At 46.3% G+C, this 21587-nt stretch overlaps 1 pseudogene; it reads left to right on the forward strand.

The window, feature by feature from the left end:
• Positions 1-21174: 21174 nt before the first annotated feature.
• LOC139763950 (U2 spliceosomal RNA) lies at positions 21175-21355 on the forward strand (annotated as a pseudogene).
• The last annotated feature ends 232 nt before the right edge of the window (positions 21356-21587 follow it).

Genomic DNA, 21587 nt, shown 5'->3' on the forward strand with positions numbered 1-21587 from the left:
ATACACACACATATATATATATATATATATATATATATATATATATATATATATATATATATATATATACTTACGTGTTCAAGAAAATTTTAGAGAAAAACACCTCCACAGCCCACCAGTCACCTCCATCTTGCCTCCTCACATACGACCACCACCCACATCCTCGACCTTCGCCGTTTATGAAGTCCCAGACCAACATCCAGTCTGTCCACGATACGACGCTACCAAAATAGAGTCCCTACTAGTAGCAATATAAGACGACACCAGCACTACTATCACCGTAAGCAACACTACCCATCACCATCAGATATTCCTACCTCACCAGCGGCTGGTGGTGACCTGCGAGTCTTGGTATAGACCTTCGTCGTTCCGACCTTCATATCCTCATCGTCTGGTCATGGAAGGTCCTCTCTCTTAGATATCAACATTTTAATTCATTCCATCAAAAGACTTTACTTGTGAAATATTAACAGACGTAACGTTTGTATGATAGTACAGGAGAATGGTACATAGCAAGGGCTAAGTGGAGGCAATTATAGGGGGTATAGCGGGTACGATATACCAAGATATAAGGGTAATAGGCGGGCCCAGAGACCCAGTTGATTCCGTCAGAAAAGTGAGAAACAACATTACTGACAATGTGGATAATACAACGGATGGCCACGATATACTTTAATATCAGACGAAACATAAATTGTATCAGAAACTTTCAAGTACAAAATATATAATATACACGGCAGTGCGCAGGTGGAAACACCACTAGGGAGAGGAAACACGAGAATCCTGAGCTCTTCCGTGTATTACCACATCTTCAGAGGACTAGTTACACACAGAAAAATAGATACAATACAGGTTATGTATACAGAACCAGAGGAAACATGGGAACGGATCAAGTTGACTTAGTAATTACTGAGAGGCAATGATGGAACAGGGATCTGTGTGACCCACCCTCAACCTGACCTTGACCTGACAACTCCCAGATGACCTCAGGTGAAACCGGACACAAGGTTGACTTACATAAAACAACTTGTACACAAGAACACTTGATCAAACTGTTTACGATTTTCTGTACAATAAATGATGGTTAATGATGCTGGTCTCTACTTCCTGGGCCTACACTTAACAATAACCTTGGCATTTTGCCAATCAACTGAGTGATTACGTCACTAAGATGTACGCGTCGGATTGGTGGTCAGAAGGTATAATGTGTTTATGTTCTTTTGTTCTAGTATCTGATCACTTGCATGTCGCAACTATGTAAAATTTGTTGTAATCTCTACATGGAATTTGACAAATACAATCAGTGACCTCAACAGGAAAATACATGTTGTGTCTATACAATATTACAATGTTAGATGTACACTAACAATTGCTGGACCTCCGTGATGTAGCGCTTAGCGTTCCTGACCATGACGCATTAACCATCATTTATTGTACAGAAAATCGTAAACAGTTTGATCAAGTGTTCTTGTGTACAAGTTGTTTTATGTAAGTCAACCTTGTGTCCGGTTTCACCTGAGGTCATCTGGGAGTTGTCAGGTCAAGGTCAGGTTGAGGGTGGGTCACACAGACACCTGTTCCATCATTGCCTCTCAGTAATTACTAAGTCAACTTGACCCTATTCCATGTTTCGTCCAGTTTTGTATACAAATCCTGTATTGCATCAGCTGGTCTGAAGATGTGGTAATACAGAAAGCGAGCAGGATTCTCGTGTTCACGTGTCCTACTGGTGTACCTGCACTTACCAGGTCACGTGTTTGTTGTGATGTGCACGTCAGACGCAGGTCATGCAGGAACCGCACACAGTAGTGATGTGCACGTCAGACGCAGGTCGTGCAGGAAACAGAAGCACTGGGTCTGGTGATGAGACTATGGAGGATCAGAATATATTCAGCTGCAACACACACAGGTCCACGACGTAGCCCAGGGCAGAGCAGGCTTCGGGGACGGGCGAGAGGATATCCTGGCGAGACTCGTTCTAAGAGTGATCACAAGGTTCTTGATACCCGAGCCCCAGAGGCCTGGAAACAATGATATATATTAGATCGTTCTCTCGTGTAATGCTTAAGTGTGTGGCGAGCAGACCAGATCCCACGCCTGGAACGCTCGGGTCCATCTTTTTGTACTATGTTCCAGACACACCACAATGTGACCTGGACGTATACTGGCCACACAGCAATGCACCGCCTGGTACAGCGTCCATGTTTTCCATACTGATTTGTTTACATCTAGGGTCATCATGGTATCTCACAGTACAGCTGGCTAGTCGTTCTGCGCCTTTCTGGATGTACGTAACCTCACTGTCTCCCCCCGGTGAGGGCTATGCTGACCGTGAGTGGCTCTGGTCTGGTGTGAGGAGGTGGGAGGACACAGGCAGCTACAGGAAGGTCGTCAGTCATCCATTAAATTCCCGTCTGATAAGCTTGAAAATACAGCCGACCCACCCGCATCGCAGGAGAGTGCTATACCGATACATGACGAGCCAAGGCAATGTACATAATGTTATACATATGATTACTGTGTGGCCATCAGCAACTCAAGGGTGGGCCGTTGTAATACCTGTTTCTTTACTTACATGTCTAAGCTTTGGAACACACTACCTTCTTATTTCTTTCCCAAGAACTACAACCTGGCACATTTCACAACACAGGTTTTTCACTTCCTCCAAAATTCGTGAATATTTTTCCCTTGTTTCTTTTTCTGTTTCCTAATTCTCTCTGTATTTCAGTCAAGGCCCGGCCTGGATGTGGACTTTAGTCTGTGACTGCAGCCTTCAACATGAGAGTAAGACAAATTTAGATTTTGACACAAACTCTTTACTGAGGCATGACTGACAAATGAACACACACACACACACACACACACACACACACACACACACACACACACACACACACACACCGGGGCAGCGTCCGTTCAGCCTGCTGGCACGCGCATCATTCTTCATTTGTCGCGTGCATTGGCTCATTGGATGTGCACGCACGTGTGCACACGTTGTCGAGATGCACGCACCCGCACGTGCGTTACGGCTGTCATCCCGCAGCCTTGTAGATGGCCAGTCAACCAGACCATTGGTCCATGTATGGATAGTACCTGTCCACGTGATGCTGGGTCCACTACGTCACTACCAACACCACCACTACAACCATCATTATTGCCACAACCACCACCATCACCATCACCATCACCATCACCACCATCACCACAACCATCATTATTGCCACAACCAACACCATCACCATCACCACACCACCATCACCACCACCATCACCACACCACCATCACCATCACCACCACCATCACCACACCACCATCACCACACCACCATCACCACCACCATCACCATCACCATCACCATCACCATCACCATCACCATCACCATCACCACCATCACACCATCCATCACCACAACCATCATTATTGCCACAACCACCACCATCACCATCACCATCACCACCATCACCATCACCACAACCATCATTATTGCCACAACCACCACCATCACCATCACCATCACCACCATCACCATCACCACAACCATCATTATTGCCACAACCAACACCATCACCATCACCACACCACCATCACCACCACCATCACCACACCACCATCACCATCACCACCACCATCACCACACCACCATTACCAACACCACCATCACCACCACCATCACCACCACCACCATCACCATCACCATCACCATCACCACCATCACCATCACCATCACCACACCACCATCACCATCACCACACCACCACCACCATCACCACTCACCATCACCACACCATCACCACCCATCACCATCACCACACCACCATCACCACCACCATCACCACACCACCATCACACACCACCATCACCACCACCATCACCACACCACCATCACCATCACCACCACCACCACCATCACCATCACCACCACCATCACCACACCACCATCACCATCACCACACCACCATCACCACCACCATCACCACACCACCATCACCATCACCATCACCACACCACCATCACCATCACCATCACCACCATCACCACCACCATCACCACCACCATCACCACCACCATCACCACACCACCATCACCACACCACCATCACCACCACCATCACCATCACCATCACCATCACCACCATCACCATCACCACCATCACCACCACCATCACCACCACCATCACCACACCACCATCACCACACCACCATCACCACCACCATCACCATCACCACCATCACCACCACCATCACCACCACCATCACCACCACCATCACCACACCACCATCACCACACCACCATCACCACACCACCATCACCACACCACCATCACCACCACCATCACCACACCACCATCACCACACCACCATCACCACACCACCATCACCACCACCATCACCACACCACCATCACCACACCACCATCACCATCACCATCACCATCACCACCATCACCATCACCAGCACCACACCATCACCACCATCACCACACCACCATCACCACCACCATCACCACCACCATCACCACACCACCATCACCACCACCATCACCACACCACCATCACCACACCACCATCACCACCACCATCACCACACCACCATCACCACCACCATCACCACACCACCATCACCACACCACCATCACCACCACCATCACCACACCACCATCACCATCACCACCATCACCACCACCATCACCACACCACCATCACCACACCACCATCACAACACCACCATCACCACACCATCATCACCACCACCATCACCACACCACCATCACCACCACCATCACCACCACCATCACCACACCACCATCACCACCACCATCACCACACCACCATCACCACACCACCATCACAACACCACCATCACCACACCATCATCACCACCACCATCACCACACCACCATCACCACCACCATCACCACCACCATCACCACACCACCATCACCACACCACCATCACCACACCACCATCACAACACCACCATCACCACACCATCATCACCACCACCATCACCACACCACCATCACAACACCACCATCACCACACCATCATCACCACCACCATCACCACACCACCATCACCATCACCATCACCACCACCATCACCACACCACCATCACCACCACCATCACCACACCACCATCACCACACCACCATCACCACACCACCATCACCACCACCATCACCACCACCATCACCACACCACCATCACCACCACCATCACCACACCACCATCACCATCACCACCATCACCACCACCATCACCACACCACCATCACCACACCACCATCACAACACCACCATCACCACACCATCATCACCACCACCATCACCACACCACCATCACCACCACCATCACCACCACCATCACCACACCACCATCACCACCACCATCACCACACCACCATCACCACACCACCATCACAACACCACCATCACCACACCATCATCACCACCACCATCACCACACCACCATCACCACCACCATCACCACCACCATCACCACACCACCATCACCACACCACCATCACCACACCACCATCACAACACCACCATCACCACACCATCATCACCACCACCATCACCACACCACCATCACAACACCACCATCACCACACCATCATCACCACCACCATCACCACACCACCATCACCACCACCATCACCACACCACCATCACCACACCACCATCACCACACCACCATCACAACACCACCATCACCACACCATCATCACCACCACCATCACCACACCACCATCACCACCACCATCACCACCACCATCACCACACCACCATCACCACCACCATCACCACACCACCATCACCACACCACCATCACCATCACCATCACCACCATCACCACCACCATCACCACACCACCATCACCACACCACCATCACAACACCACCATCACCACACCATCATCACCACCACCATCACCACACCACCATCACCACCACCATCACCACCAGTTTGTGTCAGTTGTGAAGACGTGAGTATGTGGGTTAGTCCACTGTAGGTACGTACGTACGTACACATGCTGTTAACAGATGAATGATATTCATCATGTGATGTGAGGGTCAGCGGGAATACATGACCTCTCATGAGGGTCAGTACACTGGGGGGGGGGGGGTGTCCGTCCTGCACCCGGGGGAGTGAAGATAGCCTCTCGACCCCAGGAGCCCCAGTACCTGGGGGAGAGGGGAGGTGGTGAGGTCATCTCACGACGGTGTCATTCTGGCCAGCCTCGCGGTGCGTCAAGATGTGTTACGTTTTCTTTAGGTCCCCCAACGGCGCGCGACATAATGAAAACGTGAAGCGTTGTGATGGTGAAGGCTCTGGCTGGCTGCTCCTCCAGTGGTGTCTTAGTATGGCAGAGACGCTCCTGCTGCTGGCCGACCACTGGCTCGAGGGTCCATGTTGATGAAGGGACCCGCAGCGATCACTCTATATTTTCTTTTTTTTATTAAAGTTGATTTTGGTCATGTCAGATGAAAGATGAGAATAAAATGAAGAAAAGAAGAAAATAGTAAGGGTTCAGAAGGTGTTTGTAGACTTGAAGAAGAAAGGTTATATAAAGATGGGAAGACAGACGGAGGAGGACAACGCCACAGCTTAGCTGCTCGAGGAAAGAGACATAACGACCAATCCTCGAGTGACTGGTGTTCACAGAGAAGCTGTGGGAAGCAGCAGCCACACGTATGCCTTAAGTCCTAACCTTGATGGTTGGGACACCTGTAGACACGTCACGAGAACAATGACCAGACTGAGAGCTAGAGAATGGAGAGAGAGAGAGAGAGAGAGAGAGAGAGAGAGAGAGAGAGAGAGAGAGAGAGAGAGAGAGAGAGAGAGAGAGGACCAGAAGTGAGTCACACAGGAGAGATCACCAGCAGATTTGGCCACACTATGAAATCTATACTAGTGATCTGACAGAAGGAAACTTTGTGTCTAAGAAAGTGGGAGTCAGGGAGAATGTTTCAGAGAGGTTGGTGAGAGCAGAAGTGCTTGGGTGAAAGTTAGAAAGGGTAAACCGGTCTCCTTTATTAAGGATGAGATGCACCAAGGCATGCTTCCAAGAGGGAGGAGAAGTCTGTTTTTTAAGACAGGGGCAAAATAGGCGACCAAGGATCGGTGTTACCTTACAGGTACGCTCCTCTAGGGCTCGAGGAGGTATGCCGCCTGAGCCATATGCCTTGTCCACCTGAAGCAGGGAACGGGAAGGCCCTGCGGAGGAGAATACAGGGGATGATATGGGATTAGAGGGAGGAGTTGGAGGCCGAAGATTATAGGAAAACAAGTTTGCAAAAAGAGTGGCTTTATCAGTTTGAGAGTTAGCAATAGATTGATCAGGTCGGATGAGAGGAGGCTGAATAACGGATGTGGTTGGAGATGCTTTTTCGCTAAGGACAAAAAGAATTTGTTAGTAGAAAAGGAAATCCAGCCAGCACACTTTATTTTCTATGAAGGTGTCCTTGAATTTACGAAAAAGACATTTGCACCGATTCCAAGCACAAATGAAAGCAGAATGAGATACTGCTTCAGACATTTACAGAAATGTATGTACTCAAACGAAGGATGTTGTTAGAATTAAGAAAAACTCCATAGAACAGAAAGAGTAAAATGCGTATAACTGTACAGTAACTTATGATACTAACCAGAGAGTAAATATGGTGTGGATTCACACAGGCTCAGTTTACCAATGGCTTCATTACGAGCAAGTATGAAAGGATGTGATCCTATCATCACGAGTGGTACACACGACCCAACACTCCATAATGCAGGGTCGTGACGGTCAGACATCCCTCTGCTTCCAGACTGTACGGTACTGTTGCTCTTCTCCAGCTGCCACATCTGCCGACTGCCCTCTTAAAAGATAATCCATCAGTTCTCGGTTCTCAGAGTCTGTTATAGATGTGGCTGGTTCAGAAGACATGGGTGAAAACCTGAGTCGTGGAAGAGAACATAAGACAGTTAACTAGGGTCAGAATGATAGGTGTTCTCGTCTCTCGGTTTCCAACACTTTAGTTGTAAATCCTAAAGACTGTCATGCAAAATTATCTCAGTTTAAATGATGTTGTCTTCTTGATAGATAATGAAAGAATAAGTCAATGCAACAGTTCTCCGGAGTGGAACGTGTGACGAGATAGGAGACAATTGTTTACCTTAGGGTTGTGGGATCGTGCGCTCGAGGCGGACCATGTGAGCCTTGGACCGCGGAGCACCTCGTTGGCCCCCCGCCGAGGGCGCGGTGCCCCTGCCGGGAGCGTCACTGTCAGGGACCCACCTTTAAGGAGCCGGGTTATTCAATGGTAATGAGGCGGCGTCTTACAGGCTGGCGTCCTGCTAACAGCCCATAGTTTAGCCAACTCTCTTACGCTTCTCTGTCGACACAGACGACGCTAATTGCTGGGGAGACGTGTGTGTGAGGGGCAGGCAGGATGTGGTGATACTTTCATTATACTTTGATTACTTTCATGAAAGTTCGACAGACATATTCTGTAGCGGGCAATTCCTATACCTCCTTCAGTACGATGGTACGACCCTTCAATACGATGGCACGACCCTTCAGCACGATGGTACGACCCCTCAGCACGATGGTACGACCCCTCAGCACGATGGTACGACCCCTCAGCACGATGGTATGATCCTTAAAGATCAGATAAAAAGTTGATCCATCAAAGCCAGGAGTCATAGCGACGTGTTCAAGGGTCGTGCCCTCATGTTCAAGGGTCGTGCCCTCATGTTCAAGGGTCGTACCCTCATTTTCAAAAGACTTATCGTCGCGTTCAAAGGTCGCACCGTCGCGTCGTGCTGAAGTGGTTAAGTATGCGTTATGTTTGTTATATCTGCTGGGATGAAGGACTCAACCCACGACACGAACACCACACCCAGGGGAACCCCCGCCGCCGCACAGGCTCATTCCAAGTTGTGAGGTTTTGACGATGATTGTCACTGGTGAGGGGAAGATAACGACTGGTATTTTTCAGTGACGTTGTCACGGATCGTCGTCGTGTCCGTTCACGGATCGTCGTCGTGTCCGGTCATGGATCGTCATCGTGTCCTGTCACGGATGTCTGGCATCCTCAAGTTCAGACCTTAAAGATAAGATAGATCGACGGTAGGAAAAGTGTAGAAATGAATATCTACGGACTACCTGCCCTTAAAAAAGTGTCAGAGTGTAGTTGTTGTGAGAGACGTAAGAAGGTAAATGAGTTCCAGAGCTTAGCGGTGTAAGGAAAGTAAGAAACATCACTACGGTCCAACCTTGTGTTATCAACGGTCACACAGCAATATCATGACGCAGAAGTAGCTTACGGAGTGTTACCAACTAATGACGGAGGCACACAAGCGGCCAGTTGCCGGGTACAGAAGCCAAATTAATGTCCGCAAAATAAGGAAAGAGAACCAACACTCTGATATACAACAAGTGGGTCAAGTTTTGAGTTCACGTTGGGAGAGATGACTGAGCTTTAGACTCATTTCTGTCTAGTATGCTGGAAGAGCTTGGATCTCTCCTGACGTGAGAGCTATACACCAGGTGAGGACGGAGCAGGCCTTTGTATCATCTAAACAACTGTACAGAAGAATATAATCTACGACCTCGGAGCAGGACAGCCACTGTCCTTGAGTCAGACTCAGCTATTGTGGTAATGTGAGGTTTTCAAGATCGAGTATGTTATTGTCTTGACTATTGGGACGGTAGATACAGAAGGTGATTGATAAGAAAATTGTGAGGCTTCTGCAGAGAGAAGGGAGTACGATACTTGGCACGAGGGACACTGAGAATATCTGGGCTGCGTCTGCCTCGATGGAGATTTGTGTTGTTGGTGAAAAAACAATGATGATAACTTCTGGCATATCGATGATACAGTGTTAGTGTACTGGCTTGGTGATGGTACAACCCTCAGTGTACTGGCCTGGTGATGGTACAGCCCTCAGTGTACTGGCCTGATTATGGTCTAACCTTCAGTGTACTGGCCTGGTGGTGGTTCAACCCTCAGTGTATTGGCCTGGTAATGGTTCAGCCCTCAGTGTACTGGCCTGGGGATGGTACAACCCTCAGTGTACTGTCCTGGTGATGATACAACCCTCAGTGTACTATTCAGTAGCAAGTACTAATTCAGGTCAATGCAGTGCTGAGGGCCGCTGTGTTGACATATACATGAGGAGCGGGGTTGCTAGTCGTGTGCTGGAGGTGCATTCTGTATTGTCTGTTCTGGAAGGGATGAGACAGCGTGGTGGATCTTGCAAGCTTCATGAGGGAAGTCTGTTCAAGTAGACAAAGAATGCGGATGGTCGGGACGGAGCAGCAGGCACTCTGTTATTGCAGTGAGTCAGTGTGGTGAGTGTTAAGTGCCCCGCCGGTGTACTGAATACAGCACCACGCGTGCACCCACGCACCTGTACAAACACTCATACATGTTAACAGCAAACTAAGTTAGTTTTCTTACGCAATACAGGAAGATCTGGACTTGCTCCCGTATCAGACCTAGCCTCTCCGACCTCGACACTTCCCCCACCTACCCCTCTCACAGGTCAACACGCCTGGGTCAGGGGTCAGACAGGCCGTGAACTTGATGACCTGCGACGCAAGGAAACTGCATATAACTTGTCACCATCATAACTCATGCCAGGTGTAATCCAGTGGTGTTTTTATCATCATAAAAGTTCTTTGGGTCCCTCACCACCTTCGTCTGACTGTAGCTTCTCCTTTGTCTGGGTGTCTGTGCACCTTGCGGTAGTCCTGTTGTTGTTTGTCTTTATCATTTCCATTAATCATACTAAAATTTATCTTCTCATTTTCTTTTCACTGGTTATTGCAAATTGGTTCTTGTTTTATACGAAACTATTTAGTCTCAAATGACCATATCATTTAAACATATAGCGCGCCAGGTGTCTGGATTACTACTTACTGCCTTATTGAGGTCTCATCACTGCTGCTGCTTCATGAGGCGAAGGTTCATGTTCCAGCGTCGTCCAAGGAATGACTTGTCCCTCAGAGCCTCGGTTACCCCCCCCCCCCCCCCCCAGGACGCGCCTCCAGCAAGTCTCCTTTCAGCCACTGCCTTTGTGTCCTCAACTGTTGGTAGTCGGCTCATCACGGACCTTAATGTAACACAGGAGTGATCCCCTCAACAGCAACTCGACAAGGGCCGTGCCTGCCTCCAGGGGAATTAACGGGTTCGGCCATTATTTCGGAGGGACGATGGATACATTCCAGAAAAGTAATCTGCTCCCAGGGTTGTTTACTGGAAGAAACACTGAAAGTTAACTCACTACACACCGCTGCTTCCTTGATGAACTGAACACTTGAGTGAAAACGAAAACACTTCAGCTTCAGCAAGAAACCCGATTTTCTTTTTCTTGATATGACAGCAGCAACGAAGATTATCTAATATTCAGAATGTTCCTTCTCCTTCTCTTCTTGTGCCTGGCGTGACGGAGTAGACAGTCTTGCTATGTCAGTACTCCACTACTAAGCATATATATAGGAATAATGACCCCACTCTGAGGTGAATGTCTTCTTCTCCATAGAAATCCTCAGTTACTCTTAAATTCAGACAGACGTGAGTCAAACTTCACCTTGAATGTACAATCACTCAATAACACACCAAAACATACGACACACACATGACATTCATTCACCACACTACAAACATCAACACAAAACCAACATATACACTATATGCCTCAGATCACTAACTGATAACAGATTTGGACAAGAAAAGGAATTTCCTAGTATCTTCTACAAACAAATTATCCACTCCACCCTAAACTACGCCTCGCCTGCTTGATCGTCCACCCTTTCAAAAGCAAAGACATTGAAGCTGCAAACTACACAAAATCCTGGTAAAGCACTGAGATGATCACTGGCTGCCTAGCAACCAGACACATAACACTTTCACAGTGAAACAAAGATCCTCCCAGTCCAGTCCTACCTCAACATGTTTGGCACTCACTACTTGGCAACACCACTAGACCTTCACAGAGCTAGACCCACCGCATGATAAACTGCCAATCCGCACTTAGCAAGAGATACTTACCCCACCCTCACACTTCAGTAACCTCTGCTCATAGCTCCCCAATAATGAAAAACATCTAACCATCCAACTATTCATAAATCTATGTAAAACTACAGTACATGGACAAACATCAGTCACACTCCCATTTACACCCTGAACATCCATCCTTACATTACTGAAAACATCTGTTCATCACATCCCCAGACCCTGCTCTAGGAGTCGTGCTACTCCTTCCTCGACTCTTGTCCTCGCGCCAACCCGACTTTACTCCTAATACATTTTCAAACCATTCTTCCTTGTCTTTCTGTTGTTGTGATCGTTTTTGTCTGTGATGGTTTTATGTCTTTTGGTCGCAATTGTTTGTGTTAGTTCTGTGTGTGGCTGCAGAAGTGTCTGCCTGTCTGTGTGAGTCTAGCGTGCGGTTGTGGATGTGTCTGTCTTTGAGTCTGGTGTGTGAGTGTGGATGAGTCTGTCTGTCTGTTTGAGTGTGACGTGTGGTTGTAGACATAGCTGTGTGTCTAAGCCAAGCTCTGAGTCAGGCTAGAAACCTGACCAAGAAATACTCAGTGATTCATCACATTGTAAGGTCACATATAGACGGAAGGCGGAATATTACAGGCATCAGCTTCCATCATTATCCTCTCCATCAGCAGAGAGGAGGAGGAGGTGAGGACGACCTCCCAGCCAGCAACGAGGTGTCAAAGACTCGAAGATGAGAATCTCATAATGTCATCATCACGAAACAAGCAACTCTCGGCGGGAGACGACGTTCCAGAATAAGAAATATAATCATCATCTACAATAATGTCATCATTACGGGTAATAGTTCTGATTTCTGATTAAAGAAGGGAAAACTTTGTTGAGGAGTGTGGTGGGGAGTCCGGGGAAACAGTTTATGGTTCATAAAGAAGCAGAATGAAGGATAATCAGGCGAGCCAAATACCATGTGATCTCTGCCACAAGACGTAAGCTGCATCTCCACTTAGCACTACCTCCCCGCGGGCCAACTGTGACCCCCTCAAACGGAGGATCTAATTCAGTGTCATTTCCTGGGTCGAGAAGGATTTTTTTCCCTCAGGGATCATCATGTGAAATCCTGATGAAGATAATGCAACTCCACGTTGTTCACTGAAGATCTGCCGTAAACTGGTCTTTACGAGCTGTGTGGCGTTCATGTTTGTGGTATGCTATCTGGCTATGTGCTCGCTCTCTCTCTCTCTCTCTCTCTCTCTCTCTCTCTCTCTCTCTCTCTCTCTCTCTCTCTCTCTCTCTCTCTCTCTCTCTCTTTCTCTATGTATTTTTTCACTTGATCGCCGTTTATATCGTTAATAAGGTAGCGCCAGAAGCAGACGAGGAAAGGTCCTATCCACTCGCATCCATCCATAGCTGTCATGTGTAATGCACCGAAACCACATCTCCCTATCCACATCCAGGCCCCACACACCCTTCCATGGTTTACCTCAGACGTTTCATATGCCCTGGTTCAACATGTCAGTGTGAGTGGTGACAGCCCGTGACCTGGGTCAGTGTGAGTGGTGACAGCCCGTGACCTGGGTCAGCGTGAGTGGTGATAGCCCGTGACCTGGGTCAGAACGTGTTGAGGATCCTGAATTTCCTGAGACACTTTCTCTCCTTGACCCAGGGTACTGGCGTCACTGTGTGAGTGCCGGGCAACTATAGACCATGCCACACCTACGGATAAGGTCGAACACAAGGTGACCTGAGCAGAAGGTCCCTGTCAGCCTGTGTGTACTGTCTTGCAGTGCCTCTGTTGACCTAGGGTTACTGTCTGGAGTGGTGAGGCGTCGGGTAACGGGACCACGGGCTCCCCCAGCCGCTCTACACGGAGGGAGGGAGGGAGGGAGGGAGGGTCAGAGAAGGGTCAGGAAGTGTGGGGGGCCGGGGGAGGGGAGGCAGGGGGCCAGCGGGATTGGGAGGGTCAGGGGAGGGGTAGGAACTGTGGAGGGTCAGAGTAAGAAAGGAGGGACAGTGGAGGGTCAGGAAGGGAAGGAAGGACTGTGGAGGGATTTGGGAAGGAAGGGAAGGCAGAAACTGTGGAGCATAAGGATAGGGGAGGGAGGGAGGGAGGGTAGTAGGGAGGGAGGGCAGTCTTGTACAGTAGAGCGTCAGGCGTCAGTCTGTCAGCAACTGACCCCTCCACAACACACAGACAAACAACAATAAGGACATCAAGTCGATAATAAAATGAATCGAAGAAAACGTGGGAGGGAGTGTGTGTGCTGACCATCCCCTCCTGAGCGAGAGGGTTCCCGTGTCTGGCTGCTCCAGTGCCGGACCACACCAGTCATGGCACACACGGCCAACCCCTGACACAACCTTTCTACCTCATTATCCACTCATTGTTCTACACACACACACACACACACACACACACTTTTTTCACACATATTCGCATTTCCAGCGTTGGCGAGGAAGCGTTAAGAACAGAGAGCTAAGTCTTAGAGGGAATATCCTTACTTGGTATTTGGTATATGGTGTATGGTACTTCTGCCTGCCTCCATGTTTATTATATGTCAGCCGTGTGTTCCTCTGGGACTGACTTCAACCATACATCTTATATGTTTGTGTAGTTGATCCTGGAATATTTCTTACCTGGTCTGGTGGCCCTCTAAATGTGTCTACCTAACTTGCTTGACTCTTGTATGTTTAACTTTGATATATTTTTGATATATTCCATGATATTCTCGCACATCTACTCTGCTTCTTCCATCAGGGGAGGATTTTTTAAGCTGATAATGTTGTCCTTTGCCGTTTCATTGTGTAGCCAAGTGTAGATGATCATATACATTTATCTTCTTTATAACTTGGAAAGTTCAAATTCTTTCAGACTCTCATGATGGCTCTTATCTTCCATCCGTCAACCTTACCAGTCAACTGTTTCTCAGTGTACTCTAACCTGTTTGTTTCCGTTTGTTTGGTTATTGAACGTTGTTTAGTTTTGTCTCTTGCAGACATAGTGAAGATGTTCATCGATGGAGTTCTGTCTCTTGTGAAAGTTCTCAGTATCATACTGATCATCATGTGGCTCAGCAGTAACTATCTTAACATTTTCTCTGAGTTCTAGTTCCTCGTTTATAATGACTGGTTGATGTCTGATGCCTGTTTATGTTACTTTCCCTGCGGGTCATCAATGTACGGGTCATCAATGTACGGGTCATCAGTGTACGGGTCATCAATGTACAGGTCATCAATGTACAGGTCATCAATGTACGGGTTCATCGTTCATATTTCATCTAATCATTAAATTTCATCAGGTTAATTTGTGCCCATTTTAGAATGCATCTTTGACGTTAGCATATCTTCTTGATCATCATCTCATCCAATTACTTTGTTAACGCTGGTGTCACCAGCAAAACTCCTGATGCATGACGTCATCAGCATGAAGATAGTACCCCAGATGAGACATCATCACATGTGTTTCCCTCTGATACTACTGTAACCATCATCACTGTAACCATCATCACTGTAACCATCATCACTGTAACCATCATCACATGTGTTTCCCTCTGATACTACTGTAACCATCATCACTGTAACCATCATCACTGTAACCATCATCACTGTAACCATCATCACATGTGTTTCCCTCTGATACTACTGTAACCATCATCACTGTAACCATCATCACTGTAACCATCATCACTGTAACCATCAACACTGTAACCATCATCACTGTAACCATCATCACTGTAACCATCATCACTGTAACCATCATCACTGTAACCATCATCACTGTAACCATCAACACTGTAACCATCATCACTGTAACCATCATCACTGTAACCATCATCACTGTAACCATCAACACTGTAACCATCAACACTGTAACCATCAACACTGTAACCATCATCACTGTAACCATCATCACTGTAACCATCAACACTGTAACCATCATCACTGTAACCATCATCACTGTAACCATCATCACTGTAACCATCATTACTGTAACCATCATCACTATAACCATCATCACTGTAACCATCATCACTGTAACCATCATTACTGTAACCATCATCACTGTAACCATCATTACTGTAACCATCATCACTGTAACCATCACACTGTAACCATCATCACTGTAACCATCATCACTGTAACCATCATCACTGTAACCATCATCACTGTAACCATCATCACTGTAACCATCATCACTGTAACCATCATCACTGTAACCATCACACTGTAACCATCATCACTGTAACCATCATCACTGTAACCATCATCACTGTAACCATCATCACTGTAACCATCATCACTGTAACCATCATCACTGTAACCATCATTACTGTAACCATCATCACTATAACCATCATCACTGTAACCATCATCACTGTAACCATCATTACTGTAACCATCATCACTGTAACCATCATTACTGTAACCATCATCACTGTAACCATCACACTGTAACCATCATCACTGTAACCATCATCACTGTAACCATCATCACTGTAACCATCATCACTGTAACCATCATCACTGTAACCATCATCACTGTAACCATCATCACTGTAACCATCACACTGTAACCATCATCACTGTAACCATCATCACTGTAACCATCATCACTGTAACCATCATCACTGTAACCATCATCACTGTAACCATCATCACTGTAACCATCATTACTGTAACCATCATCACTATAACCATCATCACTGTAACCATCATCACTGTAACCATCATTACTGTAACCATCATCACTGTAACCATCATTACTGTAACCATCATCACTGTAACCATCACACTGTAACCATCATCACTGTAACCATCATCACTGTAACCATCACACTGTAACCATCACACTGTAACCATCATCACTGTAACCATCATCACTGTAACCATCATCACTGTAACCATCATCACATCTTAACGTAAATTGTTTACTTTTCCAAATGTCTCAAGTAAATTTCTTCGTTCGAATTTCAAATATCTTTGCAAAATCGAGTTAAATACTTATCATTTTTCCCTGCAATAAAGTTTCATATTCATTATTGTAAATCAGATTGTCTGGCTTCACGCGTTTTTGCCTGAGAGAGAGAGAGAGAGAGAGAGAGAGAGAGAGAGAGAGAGAGAGAGAGAGAGAGAGAGAATCACATTATCTAAACACAAGAAAATATATATTCATTTATATACATATTAATATATATATATTCATTTATCTTCCTCGTTTTCCCCAACGTCCTCGTTACCGCGAGACCTGCTCGGAGATCAACAAATAAGAAGAACAAACAAGGGACAAACGACAGTGATGGATGCGTTCACCCACAAACACAACGCACCATTCCCACCAGAGTTAGAACAATGTGTGTCATTATTTACCTCTTGTTGCCATGTGGTGTGATCATGACAGCATAGGTCAGGCAGGACAAACACACACACACACACACACCACTTCAGTAACTAGACTTATTTATAAAAGTTTTATTTCACTGGGCCTATACTGACACAGCTAATTCAGTAGACCCTCAGCAGTTTGGGAACACGAAGGTTTCCTCCACCATTCACTGCCTTGTGGTCTCCTGAATTTCATTCATCTCAAACTTGAGAAGTACGAGACCTCGGTGGCTCACAGCTTCGTCGACTTAACTGTGGCTTTCCACTTGGTCAACCATGACATCATCATAAAGAAAGCCCTCAACCTGAGACTTCCTAGGTGTCTCGTCTGGTGGCCAGCGGACCTCCTGAACGGGCGACACCAAGCCGTCCACTTTAGAGGAGCCACATCGACCTAACTCCCCCTAACATGCGGTGTTCCACGAGACACCAAGATGGGTCCGCCCTGTTTCCTCATCCCTAACAATGACGCCCTTTGTTACGCAAACCACCGCAGGAAGTCTGTGGACAAAGCTTCTAACTTCAGTGTCCTTCAGCACATCATCAACAACCTTCAGGAGTGGACTACGGCCAACGACGTCACCATCAGCCACACTAAGACTGTGATGATGCGCATCAGCTGCTGTACAGACGATAACCTGCTTTCAATATCACTGACGTTTTCAGGGTAGTCAGAGACTTAAATTTCTTGACATCACTATAAATGACGGTTTAGACTGGCAAGGCCATGTCATCACCATCAACATATTTTCCGCATACCGTCTGTACCTTCTCCAACAACTGAGATTACTAGGCGTTCCACCATTTAAGCTCAGGATTGTCTGTATCATCTTCATTCCGCCTAAGCTCGCTCACGCCTCCCCTACCTGGTCCTCCTCACTAACAGTCACACACAGAAAACCAGCTGGAAAGTGCAGGAAAGAGCTTACTGAACCACTATGGGCCATCTTACACAATCTATCAAGAGGACATCGTCCTTAACTTCGCCATCCTCTTCAACTAACACTGGCAGCTCACACGACAATTTGGCAATAAACTGCTGACACAGACATGCCAAGATGACCTAAACCTCCATACCCCGTCCCCCTTCTTCCGACGCCCCTGCACTACGGACAGCCGTTCACCACCACAATCAACCGTACAGTCAGACATAAGAACATGCTATACCTTCCGTTATGAACATCACAATAGTCCATGAACATTTGCAAAGCCAAACAAGTAAACAGTTGTTTTCTCATAATTAGGCTTCGTGGTGTGTCAGCTGCTGTATTACTGTAACTATTCATCACATAATTTTAGGTAACTGTACATCGTATAGACCAGAGTATTTGCCATGTTAACATTCATATCTGCCATCCCGACTGTGCAGATGTACCTCACTCACGTGATTATCCAGAGCGTGAGACAAACCAGCCAAACCTTGGTTTTAAGTTCTTTAATATTTAGTTAACTAGTTATTCTTCTGATCTTCCAGTATTTATTGTGTAATATCTGTAATACCTCAACTGTGCATTTTCAGCCAAATGCCTGCTCCAGTTCAATAAACCGATATATATATATATATATATATATATATATATATATATATATATATATATATATATATATATATATATATATTTGGAAGAATGGTGTGAAAAACCTTTTGAGTGCTCGGGGCCTGAGCATGCAGGAGGGTAAAGGGCGTGCACGGGGTAGAGTGAATTGGATATATGCAGTATGCACGGGGTGAATTTTTCACAGTGGACTAAGCCAGGAGATATGAATTAACTGGACGAAACCATGGAAAGGTTTGTGGGACCCGGTAGTGGATAGGGAGCCATGGATTCAGTGCGTTACACATAATAGCTAGAGAATGGATATGAGCGAATAACACCATCATTCCTTTATTCCTAACGTTACATCGCTAACACTGGAAACGGCGAACAAGTATGGAAAAAGAATGGAGAAAAACTGGAGGAAGTAAAGTGTTTTAGATATCTGGGAGTGGATCTGGCAGCGGATGGAACCATGGAAGTGGAAGTGAATCATAGGGTGGGGGAGGGGGCGAAAATCCTGGGAGCCTTGAAGAATGTGTGGAAGTCGAGAACATTATCTCGGAAAGCAAAAATGGGTATGTTTGAAGGAATAGTGGTTCCAACAATGTTGTATGGTTGCGAGGCGTGGGCTATGGATAGAGTTGTGCGCAGGAGGGTGGATGTGCTGGAAATGAGATGACTGAAGACAATGTGTGGTGTGAGGTGGTTTGATCGAGTAAGTAATGTAAGGGTAAGAGAGATGTGTGGAAATAAAAAGAGCGTGATTGAGACAGCAGAAGAGGGTGTTTGAAATGGTTTGGGCACATGGAGAAAATGAGTGAGGAAAGATTGACCAAGAGAATATATGTGTCGGAGGTGGAGGGAACGAGGAGAAGTGGGAGACCAAATTGCAGGTGGAAAGATGGAGTGAAAAAGATTTTGAGTGATCGGGGCCTGAACATGCAGAAGGGTGAAAGGCGGGCAAGGAATAGAGTCAATTGGATCGATGTGGTATACCGGGGTTGACGTGCTGTCTGTGGATTGAATCAGGGCATGTGAAGCGTCTGGGGTAAACCATGGAAAGTTCTGTGGGGCCTGGATGTGGAAAGAGAGCTGTGGTTTCGGGCATTATTGCATGACAGCTGGAGACTGAGTGTGAACGAATGGGGCCTTTGTTGTCTTTTCCTAGCGCTACCTCGCACACATGAGGGGGGAGGGGGTTGTTATTCCATGTGTGGCGAGGTGGCGATGGGAATGAATAAAGGCAGACAGTGTGAATTGAGTGCATGGGTATATATGTATGTGTCTGTGTGTGTATATATATGAGTACATTGAGATGTATAGGTATGTATATTTGCGTGTGTGGACGTGTATGTATATACATGTGTATGGGGGTGGGTTGGGCCATTTCTTTCGTCTGTTTCCTTGCGCTACCTCGCAAACGCGGGAGACAACGACAAAGCAAAATATATATATATATATATATATATATATATATATATATATATATATATATATTTTTTTTTTTTTTTTTTTCTTTATACTTTGTCGCTGTCTCCCGCGTTTGCGAGGTAGCGCAAGGAAACAGACGAAAGAAATGGCCCAACCCCCCCCCATACACATGTACATACACACGTCCACACACGCAAATATACATACCTACACAGCTTTCCATGGTTTACCCCGGACGCTTCACATGCCTTGATTCAATCCACTGACAGCACGTCAACCCCTGTATACCACATCGCTCCAATTCACTCTATTCCTTGCCCTCCTTTCACCCTCCTGCATGTTCAGGCCCCGATCACACAAAATCCTTTTCACTCCATCTTTCCACCTCCAATTTGGTCTCCCTCTTCTCCTCGTTCCCTCCACCTCCGACACATATATCCTCTTGGTCAATCTTTCCTCACTCATTCTCTCCATGTGCCCAAACCATTTCAAAACACCCTCTTCTGCTCTCTCAACCACGCTCTTTTTATTTCCACACATCTCTCTTACCCTTACGTTACTTACTCGATCAAACCACCTCACACCACACATTGTCCTCAAACATCTCATTTCCAGCACATCCATCCTCCTGCGCACAACTCTATCCATAGCCCACGCCTCGCAACCATACAACATTGTTGGAACTACTATTCCTTCAAACATACCCATTTTTGCTTTCCGGGATAATGTTCTCGACTTCCACACACACACATATATATATATATATATATATATATATATATATATATATATATATATATATATATATATATATATATATATATATATATATTGCTTCTCGGCCTTTTGGCTAAGATCAAAGTGTAGTATCTGTTCTTATCAGCTTAATATATATATACATATATATATATATATATATATATATATATATATATATATATATATATATATATATATATATATATATATAAAGACTTAACACAACACCCTACTGTGCCTACCTTCCCTCTATCATGATCAAGGTAGGAGAACAGTGTTGCCAACAACCATGGCAAGACCCTGCTAAGCAGAGGCTTGGGTGTAGCGCCCTCCAGGGTGCTTCCAAGGGTGGAAGAACCACAGACATCCACTGAAAGAGCTATATTTTCTCTTTTTCGTAATTGTACGCCGTTTTCCATGTAGCTGAGTAGCGCCAGGAGCAGTCGAAGAATGATCCGAGTTCCTCTTACCCACCCTCTGCCGT

The sequence above is a fragment of the Panulirus ornatus genome, chromosome 3 (assembly GCF_036320965.1).
Source record: "Panulirus ornatus isolate Po-2019 chromosome 3, ASM3632096v1, whole genome shotgun sequence".
Classification (NCBI taxonomy): Eukaryota; Metazoa; Arthropoda; class Malacostraca; order Decapoda; family Palinuridae; genus Panulirus; species Panulirus ornatus.